The sequence below is a fragment of the Rhinoderma darwinii genome, chromosome 6 (genome assembly GCF_050947455.1).
Source record: "Rhinoderma darwinii isolate aRhiDar2 chromosome 6, aRhiDar2.hap1, whole genome shotgun sequence".
Taxonomy (NCBI): Eukaryota; Metazoa; Chordata; class Amphibia; order Anura; family Rhinodermatidae; genus Rhinoderma; species Rhinoderma darwinii.
Window position 1 is genome coordinate 132,705,957 of NC_134692.1, and position 17,780 is coordinate 132,723,736.

At 42.6% G+C, this 17,780-nt stretch overlaps 1 long non-coding RNA gene across 6 annotated transcripts in view; it reads left to right on the forward strand.

The window, feature by feature from the left end:
• LOC142655820 (uncharacterized) overlaps positions 1 to 17,780 on the forward strand; it is a 326,804-nt gene that overhangs the window by 97,741 nt on the left and 211,283 nt on the right. For 5 of the 6 annotated variants that reach the window (XR_012849553.1, XR_012849552.1, XR_012849554.1 and 2 more), the window contains one exon: positions 4,253 to 4,440. This is a non-coding gene — a long non-coding RNA (uncharacterized LOC142655820). Of the gene's footprint in view, positions 1 to 4,252; positions 4,441 to 14,808; positions 14,884 to 17,780 lie in introns of all 6 variants that reach the window. The other variant, XR_012849555.1, reaches the window with a different exon arrangement.

Below are 17,780 nucleotides of genomic sequence, written 5' to 3' on the forward strand. Positions count from 1 at the left end.
GACATGATTAATGTACGCAGTATAAACTGGGAGATTTGGGTATTTGTACAGATTGGTGTCGTACGAATGTGTTTTGGGTACAGGTCCTTATATTGAATTCTGGGCTGGGGACATGAGTGCCATCAACCCAGGCGGGACTCTACGGCAGCACTGGTACTACCAGAACTCAGGGACCTGGTTATGTAGCTAGAATGGCTGCCCTTTGTTATACCACAGACTGAGCTCGCATCATCTCTGCTTTCTTTTTTTGTGGGATTTTCTCACGTTTTGCTCATGTTTTACCATTCACTTTGTATTGTGGATTCTCTACTGCATCATATACAAGTGTTTATTTTTACTTGGGTTGTCAGCTCTGTGGGGCAGGGAATGGCAATTTCCTTTTTAGCCGCAGAATGAATTCCCTGACGTTGTTCCCTTATATAATACATACGATGCTGAGGCTGTATAAATAAGCTGCACATACTCGTTATTTAGGTAGAAGATCACCGTGATCGTTCCTAGGCATGAAGTTAACACTCCTTTCTGTCAAGGCAATAAGTCTATTCTCATCCACAACTGAAATAACACGGGAAACCCATGTAGGTGACACAATGGTAGAATTCATACAGCTGCTGTTTATTTTCCTACTTGTCTCTAATTTCTTACAGACTGACCTGTTTATAATGAAGTGTTTGTAGGTTTACCCCCATCGTCCATATTAAAAGTAGATGAAGTATTTATACCAAAAAAATAAGCGTGTTCCCTGCATTGTATCATATATGTAACGCGTATGTAGTCTGCAGAATTATTCACTACAACTTCACAGTTTACCAAGAAGTTTATCACTACATACAGACAGTAGGATCCTAAACCTTTCTATATATAGGATTGTGTTAGGGTCATGTCTAGTGGTCAGGTCATGTTGGGAGTTGTAGTGCTCTATGTATAGAATATAATAGAATTGTATTATGTGATGTCCAGTGGTCCGAACATGTTGGGGATTGTAGTATTCTATGTATAGAGTATAATACATTTGTATTATGGTGATGAGCAGTAAGTGGGTCATACGGAAATCTGTTATTATTTTTACAATATCCATGGGTCTTTTAGTATAAAAATATAATGTATTATGTGATATTTGTAGTTGCCATTCACAGTTGTGCAATGAGAATGAAAGTAAGGAATCTCCTGTGTTGTACTCGCAGGAACTATACGCTATAGTCACTGTATAAATAATTTAGCTTTGTAGAATTACACTTTTATCCATCATATTTGAGTTCTTTTTCTAAACCTCTTTATTTTATCTTCTGAATTTTTTCATTCCCAGGTCCTTTTTCTCTTTATTTTGAGCTCTTTACATTTTTGTTTTACTTTTTCATCTCTTCACATTTGTTACTTGCCCAGAGCCCCCCTCGTATCCCTGTATCTTTTCATCTCCCGCTGACATTTGGTGATAGAGCTGGGTGACAGTTTCATTGATATGGTAATAAGGCAATGAATAGAAGAAGAGGGTGTTGGGGGGTCAGTGCCAGCCCCCCTGTGTGTGGCATAGGGAGTAATACTGCTTGGCAGCACCCCTCTATCTCACAGGGAATGCCATTGTGTTAGGCTGGCACAGCAGACATGGGGTGGCTATGGGCTAGACAGTATCTCTTATTATCGCCTTGCAGTCTGAAGAAAGTAGTTAGAAATTAAACATCGGCCTTTAGGATAACATTTAAAATATAACCACTCAAGGGTGGTCCTAACCTTTTTAGACATTTTCATCCTTTCATACAAGCCAAGATTCATATTTTACAGTAGGCTGGTAGTGTAGACATGTCATAGACAATGGGGAGTTATTTATTAAGAGGCAAATGTACAAAATCCCATAGTAACCAATCAAGTATTCACCTTCATTGTGTTACGTATACATCAAGTTTAAAAGAAAAGTTTTGTAAGGCTTGTTTTTTTTTGTTTGTTTAGTTATTTTAATTTTGGAATTGATCTGTACCCTTCATTAGAAAAAATTTTTTTTACTATGTATATGTCATATTTACATTTTACAAGGCACACCTAGACTGAATTATTGGGTTACTGCCTATGTTTACCACAGTTTGGGTACATGAAGGTATTGTAACCTTGGTCATCTTGTTATTCTTAATACTAGTAAATGCCAGGATTTGGGCACGGCTATAGCTTTCAGAAATCTCCAGTTTTGCTTCTGTAATATTTAAAGTGAATCTCCAGGCAAAACATGTGTCGGAAGATAGGCTGTTCTCCCACTTGCACAATAGGCCAAATTATTATTAAAAAAACTGACCTGGTTCTCATAGCAGCCAATCGGAGCTCAGGTTTAATTTTTTTAAACTGCTCTGGAGAATGTAAAGCTGCACTGTGATTGGTTGCTACAGGCAAAAAGGCCAATGTTCATGTTTGACCGTTTTGATGAATGAGGCTCAATAATTCTAAGCCCCTGTTCACACCGAGTTTTTTGCAGGTAGAAAAATTTGCCTCAAAATTCCTTCAGGTATTTTGAGCCAGATTTTGACCTGTCGTATGAACACTTGCCGCTTTTTTCGAGGCGTTTTTCGCCCGCGGTCATTGAGCGCCATGGGCAAAAACCGTCGCGTTTTTGCTCATAGAACCAGTTTAGAGTTACCCGTCCTATAACACTGCTACTTTAGGAACTGTGTCGTAAGTTGTGGTTTCCCTGGCAAATAAAGGGTTTCTGCATCTATGTATTCCCTGGCAGATAAATGGTTTCTGGCCCTGTGCTTACCCTCGAAGGTGAAGGGTTTATGGCCCAGTGGTTCCCCTGGCATGGGCACACAGAGATGAGCGTTTTGCTTAATCCTGTGTGACCAATCTGTCCTCACTCGGAGCTGCTCTCCAAGGGTACTTTGTCATGCTAATCACAGCTTGCTGAGTGAAAGGTGTGTATCCTGCTGTGTGTGTTTGTCATTTTGAGTATGCATGTTTGTGCTACTTTGTGTACCCTGCTGTGTGTTAATGTTTTCCTGCTGCGTGTGCCCAAATATTTATGCATCATAAAAACCGCTGCATATGTGTCTGCAAAGTTTGTCCTGCTGCATCTTGCGAATCCTGCGCTCCCTATGCCGTACTCCATACACTGATGAGGACTAACAAGCATGCAACAGCTGAATGCAAGTAGAAATAAAAAGTTCTGTACTTGCAGACAATGTCGATGCATGGTCAACCACGGGGAGAGTAGAAAAACTTGTTTGTGGATATGTAATGGAAGTCAACTTTGTAAATATCTTCCGTTTTATGGAAAAAATGCTGGACCATGTGCTGAATCCTTTGTGTATGTCAATAAAACATGTCTATTGTAGATAAACGTACTCAGAACTCACATAGATGTAAAGATTTTTACGTGATCCAAGTAATGTTCACATATTGTTTCCTTTCTGAAACATTCATCAATAAACTACATGCGATTAGTTATCCAAGGCTAGGCAATGATGACGCTCACTGCCAGGCCAAGAGAAATCTGCTCTTCGAAAATTGGTCTGATGGAAATATTTAACAGATACTCGTGAACAATTTTTCAAACCACCAATGGTTCCCCGATGCTTTAAAATTTTGTTCAGAGTTATCAGGCATTTATATGTATGTAGCCAATAGGGTTGGATCCTATTAGGAGTTCTGAAGTTTGTTGTCCAATTGTACTGACTTTCAGTTGCATAGTAAATTTTATTGGAACTGCCTTTGACTGGGTCTTAAAACAGTGCAGAGGGGACACTTTTCTAGAGATCTCTGTTCTTGATGATGATGATGATGATGATGATGATGAAAAACGTGCAGTGTAATGAACCATATTCTCCTTAAACTGATCACAAGGTCTAGCACTGCTGGGACCTAAAGAGATCATCTCTAATCTGTGGAGGAACTTGGCAGCAACTGTTCAATTCCCCTGCAGTGCCACCACAGGAGAAATTAGGTATTACACAGTTACCATTGAAATCAATAGGCTGTCAATATAATTAAGTCCTCCAGAGTAAGAGATGCTGTTTGTACTTGTCGCTTCTCTGGCCAATAAATGAGGTACCTGCACAAGAACACCCCCTTCACACACACATCCTCTCATCCACTCAGGGTATTTGAAAATGTATTTCCTAAACCAGATAACCCATTTTAATAGGTGAGGTCAAATCATTTTAGCCCAAATTACCAAAAGGGTTAATTGAAGCTAAACCCCCCCAACTTCTATTCTTTCATAAAATGATGGTTTTAAAAATGATCTTCTAATACTTGGATGTTCCTTCCACAGGTGTGCTAAGTGGGTGGCAGGTCTTGATGGGGACAGAGTGACAAGGAAGGACAGGGAGACAGACAGACATCTAGGGAACTTTCTCATGAATATCAGCACCCGGCGGAGAGAGACAGGAGGATTTCCTTGATATTACCTGGTATTGACAGACATGTGGCGTATATGTGTCTGCAGGTGTCTCTCTGCAGGTATGTGTGTATAGTTGTTACACAAGCACTCACTTCCTCTCTGCATGCAGATGTGTACTCTCTGTATTACCGACCCCCTTTCTCATATCACATTATCCTGGTATTTTGTGGCTGTAGTCAGGTGTAATGTTTATACGTTAATATAGGAAACATTATTATTCATAGAGTAGATGTTAATAGTCAAGTCACTTTATTAGTAATCTAAATGACAATGCAAGGAATAGCTCCAAAATTGTTAATTTATTAACCAGTCCAATCTTGAGATTACTGATGGGTTCTAGGAAGACTGAAGGCCCTTTTACACCGGGCAAATGAGCGTTTTTAGAAAGCTCGTTACCGATAATTGCCCTGAGTAAACAGGCCAACGATCAGAGGATGAACAAGAAAACGCTCAGTCATCGACTGATTCCATAGTTTTAAATGCCGAAAATGTTATCGTTGTTGGCAGCGCATCTCCCTGTGTAAACAGGAAGACGCGCTGCCGACATGATAAAAATGTATGGGGACGAGCGATCAGAGTAACGAGCGCCAATCAACGAGCTGTCCCGTTGAGCGGAACTCGTTTACGCAGCCCCCGTCGGGCCGTGTAATATCACCTTTAAACCTGTCTGAATGCTATATAGCCATTACTCTCCAACCTTAGTGGAGATTGATAAAATATCCAAATGGCCAAAGTGACCTCAATTGGTATGGTGGACTGTTGGGAGCCCAACCATGTGTCAATCCATCAATACATACCAGAATCTACAGAGAACCATACTCTATTTTCTTTGCAGATCCAAATGTTTGGAGTGTTTTACTGAAATCAGAAAGGTTGGTCCGTATGCTGCTTAACAGAGAACTCCTTCTGTAATGGCTGATAACCTAAATGCACACTTATGGCCCTTTTACACGGGCCAAATGATCGGGGCAAACGAGCGTTCATTTGAGCGTTTGTTCCCGATCGTTGCCCTGTGTAAACAGAGCAACAATGAGCCGATAAACGAGCAAACGCTTGTTCATCGGCTGATCGTATCGTTTATGCAGTAATAAATATTATTGTTGTCGGCAGCACATTTCAATGTGTGAACAAGGAGACGCGCTGCCGACATAGATATGTATGGGGACGAGTGATCGTGGTAACGATCGATCATCCCCATACATAACCAAGCATTGCTCCTTGTGAAAAGAGCAAACAAGCGCCGGTCAACGATCTGTCTCATTGATTGGCACGCGTTTTCACTGCCCATATCGACCCGTGTAATAGGACTGTAAGTATATTTACCAAGTTAAGTGAGCACATTATGACTATGTACAACCTCTCAGTTGTACAGAGCCGTAATATGGCACGCTTAGACTTCTCGTCTGTATGCCTCTAATTTAATATGTAGGCATCAAACAGAAAATAAACCTGGCATGCTACTTCGGATTCCTTAGTAGGGCAGCTTCACACACACAGTTTTGATGCGTTTTTTTGTGCAGTTTTCGGCTCAGTTCTTTAAGCCAAAGCCAGAAGTCGATCTAAAAGGAAGGAAAGGCATAAAGAAAAGGCTGATGCATCTCCTTTCTTGTGTGTCCACTCCTGGGGATGGCTCAAAAAACTGCATCAAAACTACATGTGTGATCCTGGCCTTATAGAGCTATTCTCCACTAGAAGAAATACTTTCGTAATACAGTGCCATATATAGCATCATATGTAGGCACACCGAGTGCTTATGGCTGCATAATATGGAGCTGCAGGGACTTTGTCTGCCTCTGTACATCCACCACACGCAGAACTCCATCTTGTGCAGGAGTCTTAAAGAGGACATCCAAACATATTTTTTACAAAACGCAGCATGCCCCTGTAGGGACTGTTGCATAACGTTTAGGATGCAGTTTTCCCCATTGAAGAATTTTCAGCATGGTGCTGGCTTGATGTCCTTGTATATTCACTTGCGCTTTTTGCAGTGCAGTAGTTGTGTGGCTCACTGCCGCACCATTGCCACTGCATGTCAATTTCCCCTTATTGTTATCAGATGATAAAGTATATACATTTACAGGTGTGGTTTCAGAAATGGGAAAATGTCCTCACTCTGCATCGTTAAGATAGTGAAGGGTTATAGAGCACTGAATTGGTTAAGTACCTGCTCGGTTAAGTTAAGGGGGCACCAGATTTTCATTAGCCTGAGTGACCTGAAAATAGCTGACAAGCACCAACCCATGACAAACGAAATGAAAAAAAAATAATTTGATCTTCCTTCTCCCTCTGCAGCAACCATTTAGATCAAAAAGCATCCTAATACTAGGTTTATATGAAGGGTTAACGGGGAGATGCCTTGTCTACAATCGGGTAATAAAGGTACATTCCCGAGGTAGAAGAAAGATGCTTAATCCGTATATTTTCAGTGGATCTAAGATTACTGTGCTGTTCTGATTTACAGGTCTGGGGGTCTTATGTGATGGCATCTAGTGCATATACCCTTTAAGAAGCTGCCTTAAAACACTGTTAGGGTATGTGCACACGATATCGACAATTACGGCTGAAATTACGGAGCTGTTTTCAGGAGAAAACAGCTCCTGCATTTCAGACGTAATTGCTCGTACTTGCATTTTGCGAGGCGTCAATTACGGCCGTAATTTGGAGCTGTTCTTCATTGAAGTCAATGAAAAACGGCTCAAATTACGTCCCAAGAAGTGTCCTGCATATAATGTATATAAGTGTCCTGCACTTCTTTGACGACGCTGTTATTTTACGCGCCGTCTTTTGACAGCGACGTGTAAAATGACAGGTCGTCGGCACAGTACATCGGCAAACACATTGAAATGAATAGGCAGATGTTTGCCGACGTATTTGAGCCGTTTTTTCAGGCGTAATTCGAGGCGTAAAACGCCTCCATTACGTCTAAAAATAGGTCATGTGAACCCAGCCTAAAACTAAGTAGATCCTAAGGTCTCATGCATGTGATCGGTTTTGTACAGATCCAAAATACGGCACCAATAGGCTGTTTGTGGTCCATACTGCACCTCTGTATGACTCAGATTTTATATGGAGGCACGCATGACTTTTCTTCCTGGTTCTTACGGGATTCATGAGAAAATAAATTGTGGCATGCTCATATTACACAGGTATTCTCCAAGAGAAACATTTAATCTAGGGAGAATACAGTGCCTCACAGAGGCACCATATGGCGACACACGGAATACCGACGTTTACGTAATACAGACCTGTAGAGACTCTATTATTTGCCGCACTGGGTCCGGCCACGCGACTGTATGAGCCATAATAGCTCAGGGTTTTCGTTACCCTGGTCGTTTTGGATACTGCTCCTCTTCTAGCTCCTTCCAGACTCTCAGTCCCCAGAGTCAGCTCATTCATCTTTTGCTTCTGTAAATATTAGAGAGATATTTCAAACAGCACCAATACTTTCCCCTACAGTGTCTGGCGAGGGCTTTCCTCTGTACAACATCCACAACTGCATTAAGCTCTCTTATAATGTCTGCTCACAGCCATAACACATAATAGGGAATTCGCTGAAACTGTTCGGTCATGATCGTATAGTAAAATAATGCATGGGCTGCTTGTTAATGTTACCAGTGAACACCAGATGGTTGGGTCTAAAATATGACCCTAAAATCTTTCTAGTTCACATAAAATAACCTGCTACCAGGCCGTGCAGGAAAGGGTTAAAGTGGTCTTGGCATTGCCCATGTCCTGTTGAACAGTGTTTTGATCAGTTAAATGAACACGTAAATATTTCCACCGCCACCTCTGCTCCTCCGTTTCTACATATAAATGCCATGTCTTGCGCCGTCCCTTTTATCTGCCACTTTCTCACCCTTACACCCCCTCCTTGTCTCAACGCTTTCCCCTTTCCCTCTCTTTTCCTCCTTCCATTATTTACTTACAAGTGTCTAGATTATTCTTGCTGTGAATGAAGTTCTTATTATAATTCTTCAGCCCCATACTCCATGTGCTAGGAGAAGCGGATAGGAAGAAATCATACGCTGATTGTATTAGGAATAGCCAGTAGCAGAGGAATATCATTTTTATAGTACGGGAGGAATTGCCGGAGGAATGTTATTAGGTATACGATAGGGTTTGGATAAAAGATGCAGGAAAGGATTACATGAACACAGCAAATCCGCTGAGTACAGAGACAATGTACTGGAAGCAGATTTTTCGAGAAGTTGTTTAAAGAGAATCCGTCAGCAAATAAAGGTCCTTTTCATTTTCTAAGGTGGCCATACACATTAGATTAAAGGGATTCTCCGCTTTGGACAATATATACTTGTTCGATGGATCCCCTGACTTTTCTAAACTGGACAACCCATTTAAGGTCGGCCAAACCTGCCGATTTCATCAGAATCAGCCGAACATCTCATGTGTATGGGGGGGCCTCCCGACCTTCCCCCGGCAGATGTCATGGGAGAGAAGGATCGGGGAGTTTGATATCAGCCTGCCCGACCCTTGTATCCTTAGGGGAGATAAGTCTCCACCTGAGTTGTCTGGTAGCAGCTTACTTCACTCTCCCCTTTCAAAATACATGCACATTCGGCCGAGCATATTTTTTGGGGGGATCGGGAGGGTGAGTGTTCGGCCGACAGCTATGTAATGTGTATGGCCAGGCTTAGACTAATCTGTAAATGAAACAATCTCTTACGTATCCTAAGAAGTTGTATTTTTGAGAAAATCTATTCTTCAAGTTGCCGTCTTCTAGCAGTGGACCTAATGGCTCGTACTTGACCAAAGCAACCTCTGCAATCTGCATAGAATTATGGGATAATTGACTTTCTATGAAATTGGCCCTATAGTGTGTGTATGTATGTTCGATAGGAAAATTAGATTGAGTTCCACTAGGGACAAGGACAGATGTAAGTGATGAAATTCTTTTTAGAGTATGTCAACGCGGTATTATTAATTATTAAGGTTGTATTCACACTGTGTTTTTGCTGCATTTTTTACGCGCTTATGACGTGCATCCATCTATTTACATTGAATGCAAGTTATATAAGTTGAAAATAGATAGTCAATTAAAGGAGTTGTCTCAACTCGACAGCCCTTTTCCATATGCTCTATGAAGATATATGGATGTCATAGAGGGGGGGGGTGGTCTCCCGCTTAGGATTTCCCTCTATGAGCCAGAGTTGACAGCTGTTAACAAGCAGTGACTCTTTCTCTGGCGGGCCCAGTTCATCTATGGTAGCATGGATGGGCATTCATTTTTGTGGCCGCATGTAATACCACATATCCCCTGTAGTGGCTGATGCAGTGGAAGTGAGCAGCTGAGAGAAACTTGCTGATTTTCTGTCCGGTGGGCTGTGAGCCCTGGAGGATGGGGAAGTAACTGATCTGTCTAAAATTGATGTCTGATGGGAACAGATTTAAAGAATTGATGGAAACTGATGCCCAATGTCCATTTATCATTAGCTGTGAATACAACAAAAACATACTGCACATGTGAAACCAACCGAGGCGTGCTCAAGTTCCACGTTGTGTGACACTAAACACCTTCAGGAGGCGTACACAGCTTGTCCTATAGTAGATGTCTAGGATACATTTAGTCACTTATTCAATCAATGAAATGGTCTCATCTACTCCGTACAGGTGTCACACTAGATGACCTGTACATGAAGCTGAACAGCATGGACTGTGCCACTCAGCAATACCTAATATGCTGACCATTGCCTTTCCTGCTCTCCGTCATTTTTTGTATTTTTGCTTCCATTTCACAGTCAGTTCTGTAAGCACTTATCAGTCCCCTTGGCTGTATATTTTTCTTTCTTTCTTTCCAGCGCACGGCCAAATTCTGAACTTTTCACTCCTTCCTTCCTCTACATTTTATTTGCACATTCTTGCTCATTTACAGCAAAACATCTGATCTTTTTCCAAAATGGTTGCACTGGGGGTGGATACAAGGCCAGCCAATCAAAACAGGACATGCAACCGCGGCCCAAGCGAGGCTCATCGGCTGACCAATACCATAGGCGAATAGTGTGACACACATGGAAGGGAACGGCACAAAAAAATATCACTTGTTAACTCTGTCCTACCTAAAGTACTTCTTGCAGTTATCTCTAGTAGTTCTTTACATGGTTCTTCCATTATAAAGGTGTTCATAAAACTTCACCTTTTATAAAGTCTAGCACTGCTGTATGTTAATTATGACAAGACGTCTGTGTTATTAATATCTGATACCTCAGTCTTCATATCTATTTATGACGTGAATGGTAAAAGCCTGTAATGTGAAGGCCTGTACCCTGATATATGTATTAGGAGGAGAGGTCTGTGTCCTGATGTCTGTGTATTAGGAGGAGGAGGAGAGGTCTGTGTCCTGGTGTCTGTGTATTAGGAGGAGGAGAGGTCTGTGTCCTGGGGTCTGTGTATTAGGAGGTGGAGAGGTCTGTGTACTGATGTCTGTGTATTAGGAGGAGGAGAGGTCTGTGTATTAGGAGGAGGAGAGGTCTGTGTCCTGATGTCTGTGTATTAGGAGGAGGAGAGGTCTGTGTCCTGATTTCTGTGTATTAGGAGGAGGAGAGGTCTGTGTACTGATGTCTGTGTATTAGGAGGAGGGGAGGTCTGTGTCCTGATGTCTGTGTATTAGGAGGAGGAGAGGTCTGTGTATTAGGAGGTGGAGAGGTCTGTGTCCTGATGTCTGTGTATTAGGAGGAGGAGAGGTCTGTGTATTAGGAGGTGGAGAGGTCTGTGTACTGATGTCTGTGTATTAGGAGGAGGAGAGGTCTGTGTCCTGATGTCTGTGTATTAGGAGGAGGAGAGGTCTGTGTGCTTTTGTCTGTGTATTAGGAGGAGGGGAGGTCTGTGTCCTGATGTCTGTGTATTAGGAGGAGGAGAGGTCTGTGCCCTGATGTCTGTGTATTAGGAGGAGAGGTCTGTGTATTAGGAGCAGGACAGGTCTGTGTCCTGATTTCTGTGTATTAGGAGGTGGAGAGGTCTGTGTACTGATGTCTGTGTATTAGGAGGAGGAGAGGTCTGTGTCCTGATGTCTGTGTATTAGGAGGAGGAGAGGTCTGTGTCCTGATGTCTGTGTATTAGGAGGAGAGGTCTGTGTATTAGGAGCAGGACAGGTCTGTGTCCTGATTTCTGTGTATTAGGAGGTGGAGAGGTCTGTGTACTGATTTCTGTGTATTAGGAGGTGGAGAGGTCTGTGTACTGATTTCTGTGTATTAGGAGGTGGAGAGGTCTGTGTACTGATGTCTGTGTATTAGGAGGAGGAGAGGTCTGTGTCCTGATGTCTGTGTATTAGGAGGAGGGGAGGTCTGTGTCCTGATGTCTGTGTATTAGGAGGAGGGGAGGTCTGTGTCCTGATGTCTGTGTATTAGGAGGAGGGGAGGTCTGTGTCCTGATGTCTGTGTATTAGGAGGAGGAGAGGTCTGTGTCCTGATGTCTGTGTATTAGGAGGAGGAGAGGTCTGTGTCCTGATGTCTGTGTATTAGGAGGAGGAGAGGTCTGTGTCCTGATGTCTGTGTATTAGGAGGAGGGGAGGTCTGTGTCCTGATGTCTGTGTATTAGGAGGAGGGGAGGTCTGTGTCCTGATGTCTGTGTATTAGGAGGAGGAGAGGTCTGTGTCCTGATGTCTGTGTATTAGGAGGAGGGGAGGTCTGTGTACTGATGTCTGTGTATTAGGAGGAGATATAGAGTATAATGGCATGTCAGAACATATATATTCTGCATGTATGTTAGGTAGGTGAGTGCAGGTTGTGTTAGGAGGGTGAGGTATGTGTTCTTGATGCTGTGCAGTAGTAAGTAGGTAAGTGTCCCTGATCTGCGTGGCTGTATTAGACATTTTAGAGTGGGAAGAATGTTCTCTGTTAATCACCGCTTGGTCTAATTGAAATATAAAATGAAGTGCGGGTCTCCTGTTTCCAGGGAGCTGTCAGAAGTGCAGGTGTGAGTCCAGGCAGCCTGAGGTGGGTTAAGGGGGGGAGAGGGCGGCTCTTTTAACTGGCGTTGGGTTACTGGCAGCGATGAGAAGAACGGGAGGAATCTTGCCTCAGCCACAAGGCTCAATTCTTCCTCTTGGAATGAAAGGCAGGAAAACAGACCGCCCCTGTGCACCTGTCCCCCCACCATGCTAGCCAACACAGGAAAAGAGCGAGCGGACATTAACCCAGCACACGCCAAAGACTTTGCTGGCTTTTACTATGTGTTTGCTGTCTGGACTGATGTGTTTTTAGGCAAATGGGGAATTCTATGATCTTTTCAATGTACCAAAGCGTATATGGGGAAAATTAACTATCACAGCCCCCAATATGTGTTACTAATCTGATACAAATCTCTGACCCAAGTGCAGGTTTATTTACTCAGATGTTTGTGCACACTGTATGCATGGTCCTGCGCTCTCATATGTATATATTTTATGTATATTCGCCCTGACTGGTAAGTGAGGTGTTGACATGCTGCCTGCCCTACCAAGGTACAAATACCTAATTAGCTTTACACAAAGGATCCACTATGTCCTGCAAACCAGTAAATGGACTTAAAGCAATACAGTTTATTAGCTAACTAGATTTTAATTGCAAGGTTTCAATATAAATCTATTTAGTTGCCCAATAAACAGGACAGAACAGTGCATTGCAATAGTATACTCTTTGGATATAATTTTTTATTTGCTTCCCATTTATCTTTCTTACAGTTCCTGACACTAAGGTGTCATGCACCTGGTAGAACAGTGTGCACGGATGTGATGGTACATGAAATCCCTTCTTTCTTACATAAATATGTTATACTGCATTCAATGAAACATTACACTAATTAACTTGGAAGCGTACGAAGGTTCAGTATGAGGCTAGAGACTTCTATGGGTGCTGTGTTATTGGAGCTGTAATTTAACCGTGTGCATGAGGCCTTAGGAGATATTAGTCAACTTCTTCACCTACCAGCAGCCTGTAGTGTCCATTTTTCTTCCTTCAGCCCCTCTGTAAAATGTTCAGAAACCAAGTTGGTTACCAAATAGTCCTTCTATAGTAATACAGTAAGTAGAAGACAGGTGAAGGAGGGAGATGCAGCTGCAGTTTCCCTTCCTCAGTGTGTGAGGCTGTATCCTGTGAGAGGGGAGGAGGAGCAGCAGGGGAGACATCTGATTGGTCAGAGCACACAGCAAAGTTCTCACACCCCACCAAGAGGAGCCCACACACTCCGCAAGCCTAGAGAGGGAAAATATACATTTACAAAACACCAGCAGAGGGATGGAAAATATCCAAAATCTGCAGGATACAAATAATATTTTTGGCTGCACTACATTTTATACAATCTAATGTTCACACGGGGTCTTTTGCCGAGTTTATTGACGCGGAAACCGCGTCGCAAAACTCGGCAGAAACTCCCCGAGAACGCCTCCCATTGATTTCAATGGGAGGCGTCGGCGTCTTTTTCCCGCGAGCAGTAAAACTGCCTCGCGGGAAAAAGAAGCGACATGCCCTATCTTCGGGCGCTTCCGCCTCCGACCTCCCATTGACTTCAATGGGAGGCAGGAGAAAGCGTGTTTTCTGCCCGCGGCGCTCAATGGCCGCGGGCGAAAAACGGCGCGATCATTGCTATTCACACGGAGTATTTTGGGGGAGGAATATCTGCCTCAAAATTCCGTTTGGAGCTTTGAGGCAGATATTCCTCCCCCAAAATACTCCGTGTGAACATAGCCTAAGCTGCCTGAGGAGGATTTTTATTTCTTTACCAATATGTGCTCTTTAAAGGCAACAATAAACTGCAGTTTTAAAAACAAAGCCACTAAAGTGGAGGAAAACCAGCAAGGTTCATAGGAGGGAAAAGCACTAGGAGTCATGTGTAGTCTTTCATTTTTATCCAAATGTGTCTTTTCATTTATTTCTTCAGGTTTACGCATTCAGTAGCACTTTGCTTTTGTGGGGGTGTTTCCTGAGAGCGGAATTTGGGTGTGCACACTGATACGTGCTGGGAGGGACATTAAGAAACACATGTGTAAAACCTCAGATATTCACACTGGGTTCACTTTTGTCATTTGCACTTTCATGATACAGGTCCACTAAAAAAATTAAAAAAAAATTATTTGGTACATAACCCGATCGGTTGTAGTACCAAAATATTCTGCAGCGCTGTGGTCATTGTAATTGCTCACATCCGTGTTTATTTAAGTGGTGGTCAACCTGCCGGCTGCCACACTATGGGGGCCTCAGATTCAGCATACACAATAGAGGGCCACAAATTACAATGTCTGTTGTTCGCTGTGTGTGGCAGATAGGTAGCCATCCATGCGTGGTAACCCCCCATTATAGTCTATGGGAGATACAGAAACAGACTGAGTGTGTTCAGCTATTTTCTATATGTCCCGTTCTCTATGTAAAGTGAACGTGCGTGTATGGCCACCTTTCTTCTGCAAACAAGACATGGGACTTGCATTTTTTTTTATGACCTAGAGCGAAGTCCCTGTGCAGAGTGTGATGCAGGACAGCAGCGGGTACACATGGAGCTGTGTACGGAACAACGCAATGGTAAGAAGTGATCCAGGGACTGCAGGGTAAGCACCTGTGGGCCATATGCAGCCCCCAGTTGCATAGGAAGCCAATTAACTTTCCAGTATGTTTTTGATGTGTCTGGAGCACCCAGACAAAACCCACACAAGAACTGGGAAAACTCTGTGAAGATTTTGCTGTAGTTGGATATAAAGCCCCAGTATGGCAAGGTCGCAATGCTAACCACCGAGCAACTTTTCTGTGTTCTACACAATTCAGAAATAATACAGATATAATATATTTTGTGCATACATATTACGGAGGAGTGCACTGGTGTGACCAGGCATTTATATTGCTTTATATTATATTTCCTCTCTCCGCCCCCCCCCTTAGCTTACCCATTAGCTTTTACAACACCCAGGTGTGCAGCTGATGATAACGCGATGAATTATGGTCTCATCCCCTGCGAATCTGTCCTCACTCCCCTTCAGCATCTCGCTCTACTCGTATTCTTCCAGGTGTTTGTCTTTCATGCACACTTCTACCGCCATTCTGTCTCCTCTCCACATTTTAACAGCATGGGGGAATCATTCCGAGAAGTCTTTCTACACGTTAAAATGAACCCAGCTAACATCTGTCATGTGAGCAGTTTGTGCATCTAGCTACGCGAGTCATACACATATATAACATATCCCTGAGTTATCATTGACTTGTATTAGTCCATTTTCTTCATGGACATTCTTCTTGTGAACATAACTAATAATGCCACATACAATACAAAGCAAATGCCCGTTTAGCTGCTTAATGTGGCCAGGGCTGCTAAATCTAGTGTAGCGGACTCTGTGTGAGCAGAACTAATAATTCCTTTCTTTAGGAAATTATGCTTAATGTTCTAGAAATTACACCGATAGATGGGCTGTATTATTTCCAGCTGTGTTATATACTACGTAAACACATATTTTTATATGTAGTCTTATATCTAGGTTGACCTTCATTTTTGCAGTCCAATATAGAGCATGCTAAGTATAGGACTGACTTGAGAAGCAGTTCGTTGTGGTTGGTGATATTAACTTCCTGTTTGTGGCACATTAGTATATGGGAGGGGGGAAACTTTTCAAGATGGGTGTTGACCATGGCGGCCATTTTGAAGTCGGCCATTTTGTATCCAACTTTAGTTTTTTCAATGGGAAGAGGGTCATGTGACACATCAAACTTATCGCGAATTTCACAAGAAAAACAATGGTGTGCTTGGTTTTAACGTTACTTTATTCTTTCATGAGTTATTTACAAGTTTCTGACCACTTAGAAAATGTGTTCAAAGTGCTGCCCATTGTGTTGGATTGTCAATGCAACCATCTTCTCCCACTCTTCACACACTGATAGCAACACCGCAGAAGAAATGCTAGCACAGGCTTCCAGTATCCGTAGTTTCAGTTGCTGCACATCTCGTATCTTCACAGCATAGACCATTGCCTTCAGATGACCCCAAAGATAAAAGTCTAAGGGGGTCAGATCGGGAGGCATTTCTTCTGCGGTGTTGCTATCAGTGTGTGAAGAGTGGGAGAAGAGGGTTGCATTGACAATCCAACACAATGGGCAGCACTTTGAACACATTTTATAAGTGGTCAGAAACTTGTAAATAACTCCTGAAAGAATAAAGTAACGTTAAAACCAAGCACACCATTGTTTTTCTTGTGAAATTCTCGATAAGTTTGATGTCACATGACCCTCTTCCCATTGAAAAAACGAAAGTTGGATACAAAATGGCCGACTTCAAAATGGCCGCCATGGTCAACACCCAGCTTGAAAAGTTTCCCCCCTCCCATATACTAATGTGCCACAAACAGGAAGTTAATATCACCAACCATTCCCATTTTATTTAGGTGTATCCATATAAATGGCCCACCCTGTATATACCACGGGATCACCAGGTAATAAGTAAGGTACTGGTCAGTGCAGCCTGAATGAGAGGTAGGCTGCCGCCTAGGGCACCATATAAAGTTGGGAGATGGGCTCAATACTTCACAAAAAAAGCAACAGTGTGTTCCCTTAGAATAATATAGTTAGGATCATAACTCCGTTTTCCCTGGCAGTATAGTTGGGACACATGACTCAGGAAGCAATTTATCTGTATCTATGTGGGGGACTGTACATACTATAATGCATTGGTGCTATGATCAGATAAGGTTGGCTTTCTTGCATGAACCCTTTAATAAAGGGTAACTAAACGTTCAACAAACTTCTGACATGTCATAGTGACATATCAGCAGTTTTGATTGGTGGGGGTCCGAGCACTGAGACCCCCACCAATCCCTAAAACTAAGCGGCTGAAGTGCTCGTGTGAGCGCTCAGCCGCTTAGTTTCTGTTCTGCTTTTTCCTGAAAGCCGACGTAGCGGTGTTCGGGCCCATAGACATTCTATTGAGTTCGTACACTGCTACATCGATTTCCGGAAATAGCCGAACAGAAACGAAACGGCTCAGCGCTCACACGAACACTTCTGCCTCTTAGTTTTAGCGATTGGTGGGGGTCTTAGTGCTCGGACCCCCACCAATTAAAACTTATGACATGTCAGAAGTTTATTGAACATTTAGTTACCCTTTAATGATTAAAAGGGTGATGTGGCGTTAGGGAAAAATTTATTTTATTTGGTGATGTTTTTTTCTAGTCCTTGGGCTGTGTCTGGTATTGCAGTATTAAAGGCTATGTAAACCAATTTTTTCTAAGTTCATGTGATCGATAACAGCTGGGTCCTGCCTGTCAGAGACACACAGGACCAGCTTTCTGCCAAACCGTCAGTCCTACTGACCTGACAGGTTCGTCTTTGACGGCAAGATACAGCTTAACTATATGCAGGATACAAAGAATACTGTATCTCAAAGTAGTTTTTTTTTAATTTATTTTTTAATAAGAACCTATTTAAGAGTTGCATAAAAT